Below are 13,018 nucleotides of genomic sequence, written 5' to 3' on the forward strand. Positions count from 1 at the left end.
CTGTTTCTTGCTTTTCTCTATCATACAAATGTTTCAGAATGACAGACGGTTAAAAATGGAAACGGCAAATGGAAGCGTGAAGTTTTGCACACAGCTTTTGGGCCATAACAAATCTCACCCGGCCTCCTAGTCTTTGCAATATCATGGCTGGAAAGCGCAAAGATCTCAGTTTTCCTTGCACACAGCTGAAAACATCTCAGGTCTTGGCTGAAATGTCAGGGCTCCGTTATGCCCATAATCCAATATAAAATCTGGGGGCATCCACACATCTACTCGCCTTGTCCTAGAGAGATGGGCTGCAAAGGGACCTCTGTGGGCTGAATGCACTGAGATCAGAGGAGAATCACAGAACGGGTTGGGTAGTAAGGACCTTTAAAGATCACCTAATCCAACCCCCTGCCCTGCGTAGGGGCACCTCCCACCAGACCAGGCTGCCCAAATCCAAGCTGGTCTTGGGCACTTCCAGGGATGGGGCAGCTTCCATGGGCAACCTGTGCCAGTGTAATATACTGATGCAGAGGAGATCACAAGGGCTTCAGCAAGAGGTGGGAGGGAAGGCAAATAAACACAGAGCCTTGAAAAAGGTGTCCAGAAGGCCTGAGAGATCTGGGATCAACCTCCAGCAGTCGAAATTACTGCTCTGCGCATCCATGATTGCTATCTGGAATTGGGAGCATCGGCATCCTAGACTAGTTTCATTTTTTAAGAGTAAAAAGACGGCAGATACTCTCGTCACTTGGAAGGAAAAAACATCAAAGCAGAAATAAACATTTTGTTTCCTACACTTTGTATTGCATACATATATATGCAAACAGTTTTGCACATCAGAGCGTTGCCCCTGGTCTTCTATGGCATTTCCTTTCTGTTCAGCAACCTGCTGAATCGACAGGGCCATTCCCCTTTCATATTTCTGTAATTAGCCTGTTTTAAATCCTTCAGCAGCTCTTCAGAAATATGTTGATTATTTACAGCACATGCAATTCAGATGTCACTGGATTATTAACCTTGGCTGTGTAGCCTTAAATGTCTGGATTAGCGGATACGTGTTTGTTTCCTCCTCTTCAGGCAGAAATCAGCAAGATAACGGGTTAGGAAAGCCAGCTCCCTGCAACCACCCTGCACCTGAAGGCACAGGAGGCAGGAGCTCTGCTACAGCAAAGTACCAGGAACCCTGAGCTCCAGGTCCAAAGCTACCACAGGGAAAGGTCCTCTGGAAGTTCAGCACAAAACGGCACCACAAGGCTCTGCTCTCACTGGGGAATGGGCTTACAGGGAAAACAGAGATGAAAGCAGAGGGCAAGCCCCCGTGGGGGCCCTTCCAAGTCCCCGGGTACAGCACGCAGCTGCTTCTCCTGTGCCCATCCCCAGCACCAGGAGCCTTCCTCTGCTACACCACAGAATGTTGGGAATCCTATTCTTAATCCCTTTGCAAGCAGGAGATGGGAACTTGCTTAGATATGTAGACATGATGCTGCTGAGATGAGAAATACCCGCTGCTCTGCAGACAGCTCGGCTCCAAAACACAGCACGAGGAGGGGCAGGATGCAGAACAGAACATCCCCAGCTGATCCCTCTGCACTGAGCCCTGGAGCACGCCCTCCATCCTCCAAACAGCATGGAAGCAGCTGAGGGCTGTCCCCTCCACCACACCTGCGTGGAGCAGGGCTTGGCTGGCCCTCTGTTGGATTTCTCATTCCTTCTGCAGCCACCGGGGCCATTTACTCCTCCTGAAGAGCACCAAGAGGATCCCCAGCCTTATGGGAGAGAGGAGTTCAGGAAAAACCTCTGCTTCCATCACATCTGCTGAGAGTTACCAAAGGAACCGCAGACCTGTGGGTTGGAGTGTGCAGAGGCGAATGGAGGGACAGCAGCAAGCGTGCATTTGTAAGTGTTAATATCAGTATCAGACTGACTTGAAAGCAAGCAGTTCCCAGTGCACTGGAAATGTCAAAAAAAAGCCCCATGCTGCCTCAAAAATATTTCATTTTGATCCTTTTTAGACAGCTGTTTTTGCAATAAAATTGAAGGGAATGTCGAAGTGGAAAGCTCCTTTGCATGAAGCCTCCCCAAGGTTTTCAGCTCTGCAAGGGCATTTCTGTTTATTTTCGGGACGTTTTGCAGAAATAATTTTGCAAAATTAACCAAAATACGCAAATGTGTTCCAGCATTGCTATTGTGGCTTGGTTTGGGTTTTTTTTTTGCTAACATTAATCCAGCTTATCCCAGTGAGGGGCAGCAGGAAGAGCCCCTGTCACTACAGACATTAGCAGACAATTCTTGTGGAAGTCTCAGGAAATTCCCCTCAGTTCCAAACATGGAGGAAAGAAATGCCATTGGTGCTTCTTCCCTTGTAATTAGGCTGGCAAAGGTTGACTTGCACAGAGTTAAAACACGGAAACATTTAAAATATCAGTGAGTTCTGGCAACCTAACTAGCGCGACATTTATATGATAATTTGGCAATTAAATATGCGAGCATGGATGCTTTTCCTTTTCAAACATGCAGGTATGGTGCTTTCACAAAACAGCTCTCAGCACTTCACGGGTTCACCTTCTGACTCGAGTGGATAAATATTATCTGCAGAACGTGGACGGGGGATGCTTATACCTGCCCCAGTTCGTACCCATTCAGCAGCATCTCACTGCACAACGCCGTTCTGCCATGCAAATACCACTCAGAGGAGCGCCAGCTGGAAACCCCATTTCTTGCTCTTTCAGCACCAGGATGCACATTGTTGACAATCAGGGAAAAGAGCGTGGGCTCGGGGTGCAAAACAGCACGGGCACCTCAGCAGAATACGCTTCCAGCAGGACCCCTCAGTGAACAAGGCAAAGCCACTGACAGCCTGGATACGGGTTCTGCGTGCCTGCAGCACACCCCAGCCTGGCATGCATCCCAACCCTATGAAAAAAAATCAAGAAAAACACAGCGTCGCCCTTCAGTAAGGTTTAGTCATCACCTGGGCTCCTGGTGACAGCAGATGCACCAGCTCAAAGCCAAGATAACTGCAGAAACAAGGCCTGCACCCCAGAGAGGGGCCACTGAAATGAAGTACTCCCTTCATCAGGCACACCACCCCCCGACACCAAACGCGTCCCTCCCGTGCATCTCAGCAGCTCACTTCCTCTGCTGATGAATAATTCGGAGTGCCTCAGCCATTATTAAATAACGGATCTTTTCCTTGCAGAAATAATTGAATATTGGAGCTGAGAAATTGAGGTCACTCTCAGCAATGGCCCCTCTGACAACGCCGCTCCCACCGCGGCAGCGATCCTGGTGGTGCAGGGGGAGCGGGCACTGAGGGCTGCAGGACACGCTGACGCTCATCTGCTCACCTTGGGCTGCAGGGAGGTTTCCAAGCTGGCATTAAGGCTGCGGAGTCACTCGAGAGATCCTGAGTGTTGCTGCAGTTTAGGATGGATTTGGCTGCAACAGCCACCAAGGAGCCTGATGCTGCGTGGGGCCAGCACCGTGGGCCCATTGTTTCTTCTGTACTGGAGGGGAAATAGAAGCTGTTTTGGGTGCAGTGGCACACGTGCCCTGCTACCGGGGACAGAACCACTAAAATCATTATCTGATATGGAAGCTCTTCCTCATTACTGGAAACCTTTCTCATTTCCAAGAGCACAGCTCCCTCCTGCCTGGCACAAAACCTGCTGTTAGCCCCCAGCTCGATTTTGTAAACCACTGAGATCAGATCTGGGGAAGCGTGAATAAATCACTCCAACAGCAATGCACCTAGGAGAACCCTGGCTGCTCCAAGCCCTCTGCCCTCCTGCTGGTTCCTCATTGCTGGGCCCTATGCTTGTTGCTGACGAGCACGCTACAGAAATATTTGCTCCAGGTCGATTCCAAGTGGACGGAATGTTCCTGGCTGAAATGTGCCCTCCTGTCTGTAGGTTTGTTACGCAGTGGAGAGGAAAAAGCCAACAAGAAAAGCCACTGGCAGATGTCCCCACGCTGCTGCTCTGAGCGGCTCTGGGTCTGGCTTCCATCTAGCAGTGCTTTTTCCCTTCTACTCTCCCTCAGTCTCACAGCTTTTCTCCAAGCCAGGATGGAAACAATGAGAGTATCACCGTTTTCTTTGTCTTCACATTCCTGTGCATGCGCTGATAAATGAGATTCTCATTTACTGTTATATAAAAAGCAGCTCATCCCAGGAGCAGACAGCCCGCTCTTACAGAATCCAGCCACAATGGAACTGATGCAGTTTTAGTGCAGTTACACCAATAACCCACTCCATTCAATACTGAATGAGAACCCTTCTGGGGGATTTTCCTGAGGTAGAAAAGGACTGGAGAAGGGATGTTAAGTAACTGGATGATGTACCAGCACATGGAGCATGGAGCTGATAGAGCAAACGTGAACAGGGAGGAAAGGACGAACGAACTCAATGGATCATGAGAAAAATATAAGGGCATGCACCCACAAACAAAAGAGCTTAAAGTGGAGTCACAGCCTCCCCAAACCCCAAAGTCAAATGCTCACGGAGAATGAAGACATTTGGCTAGACTTCCAGAGCCAAACTTTCTGCCTGGGGACTCCCTCTACTAATGAGGTACAATTACAACTGCTTAAAGAGCGGTAATGCATTTGCCATGCACTGAGAATTGTCATCTGCTCATAAATACATCATGATGGACCCAGTGTTGATGGCAGCAGGATGACTAACCTCATCAAGCTGAGGCGAGAGCATCCCAGCAGATGCAGGCCGGGCATCCTGCAGGACACCAAGCTCTGCGACAAGCTGTCCTCCCATCCCTTCCCAACTGCTAAAGCTGACGAACAGGATCTCTGCAGTGCCATCTCTCTTCCCAAGAGTGTCGCTGAGCTTGATCAATTGGATGCCTACTGGTCTGCGCACATCACGATACAGCCTTAAAAAAAATAAAGGTGAAACATCCAATCTACTTCTATGCCATGAAAGAAAAAAGAAACAAGCAGCAAAACAGATTTTGCAGTCTGCTACCTTTGCAAAGCGTATGCACAGAAGCCTGAGATGTCTCTGGGCAAAAGAATGCTTTCATCAGATATCTACTTGGATTTTTAACATTGTGCATTAGCTGGTGCAATGGGGACGGCAGAAGGAAGCACGCTCAGCACGGAGAGCTTTGAGAGCCATCCCTGGCAAATTCCCCCAGAGCAGAGCATGTATATTTGTTAATTCTAAATAAGATCATCCAGAATTAGAAGCAAAGCTGAAGCTGGGAAGGCCTGATACAGTTTTGAACTTTCCCAACACTCCACCTCTACAGGAAAGCAGCTCTATTTACACGGTTTCATTCTGTGCTCCAGCTGATGCAACCTTGCGGACAAAGGAGGCACGGCAAAACAAACAAAAAAAACCACCAAAAAAATAGGCTACGTGGACGTGCATGGGGAAATCCTCCTCCTTTACCAAGAAGAAAAAAGCACAGCGGAGCTGGAGTTGTTCTGGGGCTCGTCTGAACTTCTGAAAATTGATTTCAGCACCGAGGAGCCTGTGCTCGCCTTGTTCATCATCTCTGCTGCCAATGTGCAGCGTTTTTGTCTCCGTTGATAAGGGAATTTTTAATTATTGTAATTATCATTTGAAAATTGGGTTTCTGCCACAGACAATTGGAATTAGATTCTGTTACTTTTTATCTTCATTAATGTCTTTTAATCTGAGGTTTCATTCCCTATCAGCAATAAAATGCGTGTGCGCGTCCGTGTGCGCGTGGTTGAAGCGCGCACAAAAAGAGCCATGAACTCCTAAAACATGTGAGTGTATTACAAGCACCAGATAGATTTTACAGCCAGGGAGGACAGCTGCAATCAGCTATAGCTCAACCTGTGATGAAACAAGGGCCGTGCCACTTCACCCTGCCATTCCTGCACCAAGTCCCCTCTCCCAGCGCAGGCGCCCAGCCCCAGCAGCAGGGATATGTGCCATGGAGCATACTCTCCCTCGTAGGATTTTCACAGGGAATCCTTAATTCAGGATTTCAAGTCTGCATTATGCAACTTGGAGCGTGCACGCAGCCACAGGTGAAGGAGTGGCAGGGGTCTGTTAAGGTCGGTCCATGCTCTGGTCTTCCTCTACCAGCAGTGCTCACAAAGCTTTGTTTTCCTCCTGCATTGACCATGTCCCTCAGTCTTTCATCCTGCTTTCATCACGCTTTCATTCACCACCATCCCTCCCCCATCCAGCCAGCTCTGCTGCCTGCACCTCCAGCCAAGGGAAATCCTTTGGGTTTCAGCAGGGCTTCAGATGGAGGAGCCATGAGAACAGCATCAGCTCAGCCCAGCTAATAAAGTCATCTTTTCTTCCCTTCTCCTTGGTAGATTTATCAGTCTCTACCCCAATCTCGTCTTCCTTAGAGCTCCATAAAGGTCAGCTCCTTGAAATATGTGGAACACACAGAGCCTAAGGCCAGGAGTGGTGCAGAGCTGGAATCCCAGGGGCACACAACAACCTCACTCAGGCTACAGAGACCTGGTTATAAAGTTTCTTGATTAACTTTAACATAGGTGGTTTTTTGGTTTTTTTTTTTTTTTTAATAAAAGTTGATAGGGAGACTTTGCAACTATTTCACAACCCATATACCCACCCACCGTTGCTTTGCTGATTCAGGTAGAATGAGGCCCTGGTACAGAAGAGCCATCTAAGAGAAGAGTAAGCAGGTATAAAAGCTGTTAGCCAAGAAATGAGCATTGCAGCATCAGTACTCCATGGGTGCACGTGTGCCCTGCTGTTTAAATCCAAGGAATAAGATGGCAAAAAGGAAAAAAAGAAAAAGTTATTTTTGAATATAGCAGAAAAAGCTGAAGAGTTTTATTTATTATATACCATATTATGAACTTCATTCAAAGCAAATCTGCTCTCTTAGAAGTGGTGAAAAACTTTCCTGGTTTAATCTGCCTGCTTTGGAAAGGAAATAATCAGATCCTGCCTTTTGCATAGGCAGAGTTTTAATTACCTCTGAAACTCGCCTGGTCCCATATGAGCAGCTCCTCAAAAGCAATCTATTAGCAAACAATAACCCTGCCGCCTGCCTCCTGCTACAAAGCAGATGCTATCGCCGCCTCCGCGCACACTCGCTCCCTCCCCCCCAAATCCACGGCTCATGAGGACATGGGGACACGGGGACGGGGCCACCAGGGTGGTTGGGGACAGCGCTGGGAGCGGGGCAGGGCTGTCACATCACATGCACGTCAGGGCTGCGAGTGCAGCTCCCAGCTTCAATTCCAGGAGAAGTCTCAGCAGGAGAAGAACCCAAAGTGACATGGGGGGAGGATGGCATGGGCAGCCCTGTGAGCTGCCTGGCTTTGTGCTGGGACGACGGAGCCAGGAGCTGCTGTCCCCTGTTGCTGAGGGTGACGACTGAGTCAGGGGTCTAAGACCCTCTGTCCTCCTGCAGGAAGAGCCTGGAGGATTTTTTCTTATCTCTAGCAGCAAGAAAAATAAAAGCGTAGCTGCTCTTGACCTGCAGCTAATGGGAGATCACAAGTGGCCAAACCTGCATGCAATGAGCGAGGTGCACCAGGCAGCTCCCAGTGCAAGGACTGCTCATCCTGCAGCAGCACCAGGAGCCCCGGCAGAGACCAAGGGCCCCAGTGCTGTGCAAACACTGTGAGAGAGAAAGTCACAGCTGCTGACGCTTGGAGGCACCCATTGCACCGTTCCCCATCTGCTTCTTCTGAGGACAGCCAGATGCCTTCCACCATATATGCAGGTGTACACCTCCAGTCACAGTGCCTTGCTCCAATTGCACACATAAAGCCCTTCTCAGCATTGAGCAAGAGCACAAGGCTCCCACTGCATTTTCAGAGGGGTGACCCCTCGGGTACTGCAACAAAGCTGGAGTGCTGAAACCTAAGCCTTGCTTTTTGCCAAGTCAGACCTCGCATCAGCTACATCCCTGCCCAGCTTACTGCCAACTCATTCATGGGCATGGAAAGCTGCTAAAAGCCTGGGAGAAAGTGGCATCAGTGGGGCAGCTCTGCTGGAGGCCCATCCCTGGGCGGGCAGGTGATACAGCACCCTCAGACCTTCTCCACATCATCTTCCCCGAGCTCTTGCTCTGGAAACAATCAGCAACAGCTTTCTCTATTTTTTTTTTGTTGCAGAAGCATTTCAGCCATCAGTCTTTTGCACCGAATGCACTCCTGCCTCAAACCCACTGCTGTCACATCAATCACTTAAATTTGAGAGGCTAAAGAACCTAAAATGAAGTTCCCTTGATGCACCATTAACCTTCTTATGTATCTACTGCTTTCAACCAAGCTGCAGAAAACCCTTCTCAGACCACTCTTCCTAAACACCAAACACCCAGATCCCTCCAAGCAAACAAGGTCAAACAGCCAAGAACATTTATTCTCCAAAGCAAAACCACATAATGCTCCTGACACAACATTCCCAACGTCCCATCCTTCTTAGCAAGGAACATAAACCCCAGAAACAGCCCAATGCCCACCCTGCACAGCCCAGACACTCCTCAGCCCCATCACCAGCTGCCGTTACCTCTGTCCAACCTTACTACAGTGACCAGCAACCCTCTACACAGAGTCATTAATGAAGACTAACAGGGCACAGATGGAGTGGGTTTGCAGGGCTGGGTGCTCTCTGTCCACCCCTGCAGTAGGGACAATGACAGAGGACAGCCAGGACATCCTGCCTGCTCTGGGAATGGGGGCAAAGCTCAGGGTTCCAGCCCACGGGGTATCCCTTGCCTGGGAACTGCTACAAGGAGCACAAGAAATTGGGTCTATGGTTGCTCCCTCAGGAAAACGAGCCCTGCCAGACAATTTCTTTGTTCTTTTCAGTGAAAAAAAAAATAAAGAATTGCCACGTGAGAGCGACTTTCAGCATCTGCTGCCTCCAGAACACAACGCTTCTTCCAAAAAACAAGCCTACAGCTGATAGAGACCTGCCCCTCAGCACTTGTACTGATGGCCCACGGGCTTCTCATTAGTAATTAAGCACAGAAGGTCAGGGACCCTGCTCAATTCCAAACTGCCTCTTCAGTATTGGAGAACTGAGAGGTGACAACAGAGAACAAAAGGCTAAGAGCAGCTGGATGCTGCAGGTATCACTGGGATCCTGGGTGATGTGCAAGGAGTGATGTGGTGGCTGTCCCAGCAGACTGCTGGTTTTGGTGTGTCATCTGAACCTGGGATTTCCATGGGAGCTGAGTTCCTCTTGTTTTTCAGAAGCTCCTCCCTGTGTAAAACCACCCTAAGGAGGCACAAAAAGGGTCAGCAGCGTTTGGAGGTGCCTGGCAAAGCATCACCTCCCCATCAGCTTTGGGGCTGTGCCCATTGCTCCTGTACCCAAGGCTTCCATCTTCTAACTGGTGCAGCCTGGTCTCTCTCCCTGGCACCAGTAAGAGCTGCTGCTGCATTCCCAGCAGCTCAGGGATGACTCCCAGCTCCTCTCTGGTAACACTGTGGGCCTGGAGGACCAGAGCCAGCGCTGAGAAACAGGGAAGGAGAGCGGTGGCCTGGAGAGGTGTTAATGAGAAAGCGATTTGCCTCTCCAGGATGCCCTTGTGCTGCCCGGGAAAGTCACAGAGCAGAATTTCTGAATATTTAATACAGCTTCTTAATTAAAAAAAGGTAAAAACCTGAGAGACACCATCTCGTACCACAAGTTCAAGGCCAAAGCTTTAAATGCAGATAATCATTCATCTGAAGGAAGCAGAGGGGGCAGCTGATGGGAGGGGTGGCCTCATGGTTACACCCACTTGGATGTGATTCCAGGCATTGCAAAGCAGCACTCCGAAGTTTCCAAGATTTTAGAAGTGATTTTTATTTTCCCCTATTCCGTCCTGAAAAAGCTGAAAATCTGAAGCAAGGCTCAAAAAAAAAACCAGGACTAACAAAGTAATTAAAAAAAGAAGCCCTGTCTGGTTTCACAGAAACGTTTCAGTTTGGTAATTTCCAAAGGTTTAATTTCCATTTCAATCTTTCCTTTCGTCCTGCAGCTGAACTTAACGTTTCAAAGTGAAAAGCAAATGTGAAGCAAAATGTAATAGTTCCATTTCTAAGAGTCACGGCGACCTACTGATAATTTTAAAAACATTTCTCAGTTCTATTCCCCCCCAAGAGTAAAAACCGACAGAAATTGGTCCTTCGCTCTGAAATACTCTGGCTTTGATGAATCAACATGTGATGATGACATTTTTTTTTTGGCAAATGACTTCCAAGCTACTACTCACTTTTCCTATGAGCATCCCGTTCTGCAGCGGGAGGCCGGGCAGGCTATGGAGCCGCTCACATGGAAGGCACGTGGCTCCTGATCATGCTTCTGCTTCGTGTTTTCTGCAATCCCTTTGATAGCTTTGGGTCTGTTCCCCTGGACAGAGTGGGAACGCCGAGTTCTCAGCTGCCACGTGCACGCACCACGCCGCACTTCTCTCAAGCAGATATTGGGTCTCTTCAATTAACATCTGAGTTGGCACCGTCCAGGAGCACACGAGATTTGTTGCAGTTCAGCTGCCAGGTGGCAACTTCCCACGCGATGGCACAGTCATTGCTGTGCCTGTGTTAACTTTGTTCTCTCTTTTCTTTTTTTCCACGTGTGCTGCGAGCTCTTTGGGCCAATGATTTTATAGATGCAGACACTGACCTCCGAGGGCTGCCAGGTCCAGCAGAGGTGCACATAAATAACCTCTGCCCACCTGAACGTCCTGCATCGTCAGCAGGGCTGAGAATAAGACGTGAAATGAAGGTTTTGATCAATTTGTGCGAGGAGCAGTGGGAAGCAAACGTGTTGGACCATGCAGGGAACGCTCAGATGCCGAACCGAGCCGCGTGGCTGCCTTCTCCCAGCAGCCAGCACACCACGGGGATTCAGAACGTCCTTGAACTTCGGGAGAAACAGGGGGAAGAAGGGGAAAAAAAAAAATGAGCCAACACGATCTGTAGCTGCGAGAACATCGCCAGGTGATTAACAGAATTGGAGGGAGCCTCAACGCACCTTTTCCTTATAAGCAGCAATGCCTGCTCGACCTTGTCTCATTCAAGCAAGGCAGGAAAGCAGAGACTGAAAGATATGCAGCCTCGCGCGCCAGCCCTCCCCGCCTGGAATTTAAATGACAGCATTAGCATTCAGGATCTTTGCATGTGTTTAAATGTGGATTAAAAATGCATTAATTGGTCTCGTTTTAACAAGCTCTTCTCTTTGTATATCAAATATTTGAAAGATTCAGTATTATCACCTCTTGTCTGTGCTGGAATTGAAGAGGAGAAAAGAAATGTAATTGAGGACTTAAGGAGTGTCTCCTCCTGTTTGCTCAGCACAGGGCTATCTGATTGAAAGCTCGGGGGAGAATGACTTTGATAAGTATATGAACAACATCTAAAGGCAACACTACTTGGCAGACGAGCGCTGACATCCAAGCAGAGGCAATTTTGGCAAGAAAAGCAGCTTTCCAGTAAGCGCAGCATCAGACGAACTGCTGGAGCAGTTTGTGCCACAGAACCCGTCCCTAGCAAGTGCCAGCAAGTGGAAAGATGCTGTTTGTCAGGGTTCGTTTAGGACTTGAGAAACGCAGCTCAGCTGCTTCCTTGGCTGCAGCTCCAGTCTGACCTTGGGCTGCTCACTCTGATGGGGACCGGGCTCTCGGGCTGAGCTCCTCCAGCTCTCAGTGCTTTCTCCTTGCTCCCACCGGAGCCTGGGAGGTGCTTGGACCTCCTGAGGAGCCACGTGGTGCCCAGCAGCCATCACTCGGCTGCAATCCCCTCATGAGCTCCAGCAAGCCTTGGAAAACCACGGGGTCCCCAACTAACTGAACATGGTTGGAGTCTTCAGCTGAGACGTGAGCTCACACAGGTGCCTCCATTAAATGAGGAGGACTAAATGCCCAGGGCCCTTGTCCCAGCTGCGCTGGGCAGGACTGGCACAAATGCTTTAATCTGCAGCCCCGGGCAGTCCCTGCTGACACCAAGGCTGTGTCTGCTGTGCCTGTTCTCACTGCAGACTCACTGCTTTTCTTTCCACTCATTTTCATTTGAGAAAAGTGGAGAGTTAGCCCCAAGGAGGCCTGGACCAGATTTGAGAACTGACCACAGCCTTCGTTGAATGTTCAAGTGCCTCTTGGGTGCTGAGCACCGAGGAGTTTGAAAACCTCCAGTGATCTCTGCTCGCAGATGTACTGGCTGCTATCTCCCCATTTTGCATTTTCATCTACAAGGGAAAGTCTAACAGCCGTCACACTCCGCTGCGTGCTGCACCCGGGCACTGGGGGATGCGGCTGAGCTGAGTCCCCAGCTGCAGCCTGAGGTCAGTGCAAATATAAAGCCAAAAAAACCACAGTTCTCGCAGTATTCCGTTAGGAAATCTCACATTGAGATGACTGTGGCAACGCAGGGCTCTTACAGAAGTGTTGCTCTCATCCATGTTTTAATTGCTTGCACAAGTCTGAGTTAAAAGGCTGAATTCAGAAATGAGCTGAAGCTCTAAACCCGAGTTTCATCCACTGATAACGGAGCACCTCTCAGCATTGCTACAAACACTGTGCTGAAGCTCGCTCATTAAGGAATTCCTAAGCATCACGCTATACGCTGCTTGAAAAAAAAGAGGTCTAGCAATCAGCATAAAAACTTACTGAAGTGGAATTTGCATGTTTATAGCCTTCACTTCGCCACCCGAGCACACTTTGTAGATAATTCCCGCTTTCTGATAGGCAGAAAAACACCTCGGAACGTGCAGGCTCAGAAATGCTCCCACGACACCTGTACAGCTGCAGGGATGCTGCGGGAGCGGGTGCGTGCGGTGGAGCTGTCAGGAGCACGGTGCTGCTTGGCTGGGGCTTGTACTGGTTTCAAGGTTGATAGCCCCTGCTATCACTTACAGCACCCGAATGCCAGACTCTTATTAAAATTAATGTGAACTCTGCTGTCCAGCTCCCCTCCGCAGCTTTGAAAACCCGAGGTTGGAGCCGCTGACGTTGGTACCTTTGCAGAGTTTCATTTTCTCCTGCGGACTGGAATCTTTCCAGACAAACTTGATGTAAAATTCACTCCAGCCCCCTCCGGGATTCCAGGCTCACAG

General features: G+C 49.3%; 1 long non-coding RNA gene across 30 annotated transcripts in view; it reads right to left on the reverse strand.

The window, feature by feature from the left end:
* LOC110387434 overlaps nt 1–13,018 on the reverse strand; it is a 235,153-nt gene that overhangs the window by 72,523 nt on the left and 149,612 nt on the right. The window contains exon 4 of one of the 30 annotated variants that reach the window (XR_002432517.1): nt 4,673–4,877. The exons of the other annotated variants lie outside the window; for them this stretch is intronic. This is a non-coding gene — a long non-coding RNA (uncharacterized LOC110387434). The remainder of the gene's footprint in view (nt 1–4,672; nt 4,878–13,018) is intronic. 30 annotated transcript variants of the gene reach the window in all.

This window comes from Numida meleagris, chromosome 22 (genome assembly GCF_002078875.1).
Source record: "Numida meleagris isolate 19003 breed g44 Domestic line chromosome 22, NumMel1.0, whole genome shotgun sequence".
In the NCBI taxonomy this organism is placed as follows: Eukaryota; Metazoa; Chordata; class Aves; order Galliformes; family Numididae; genus Numida; species Numida meleagris.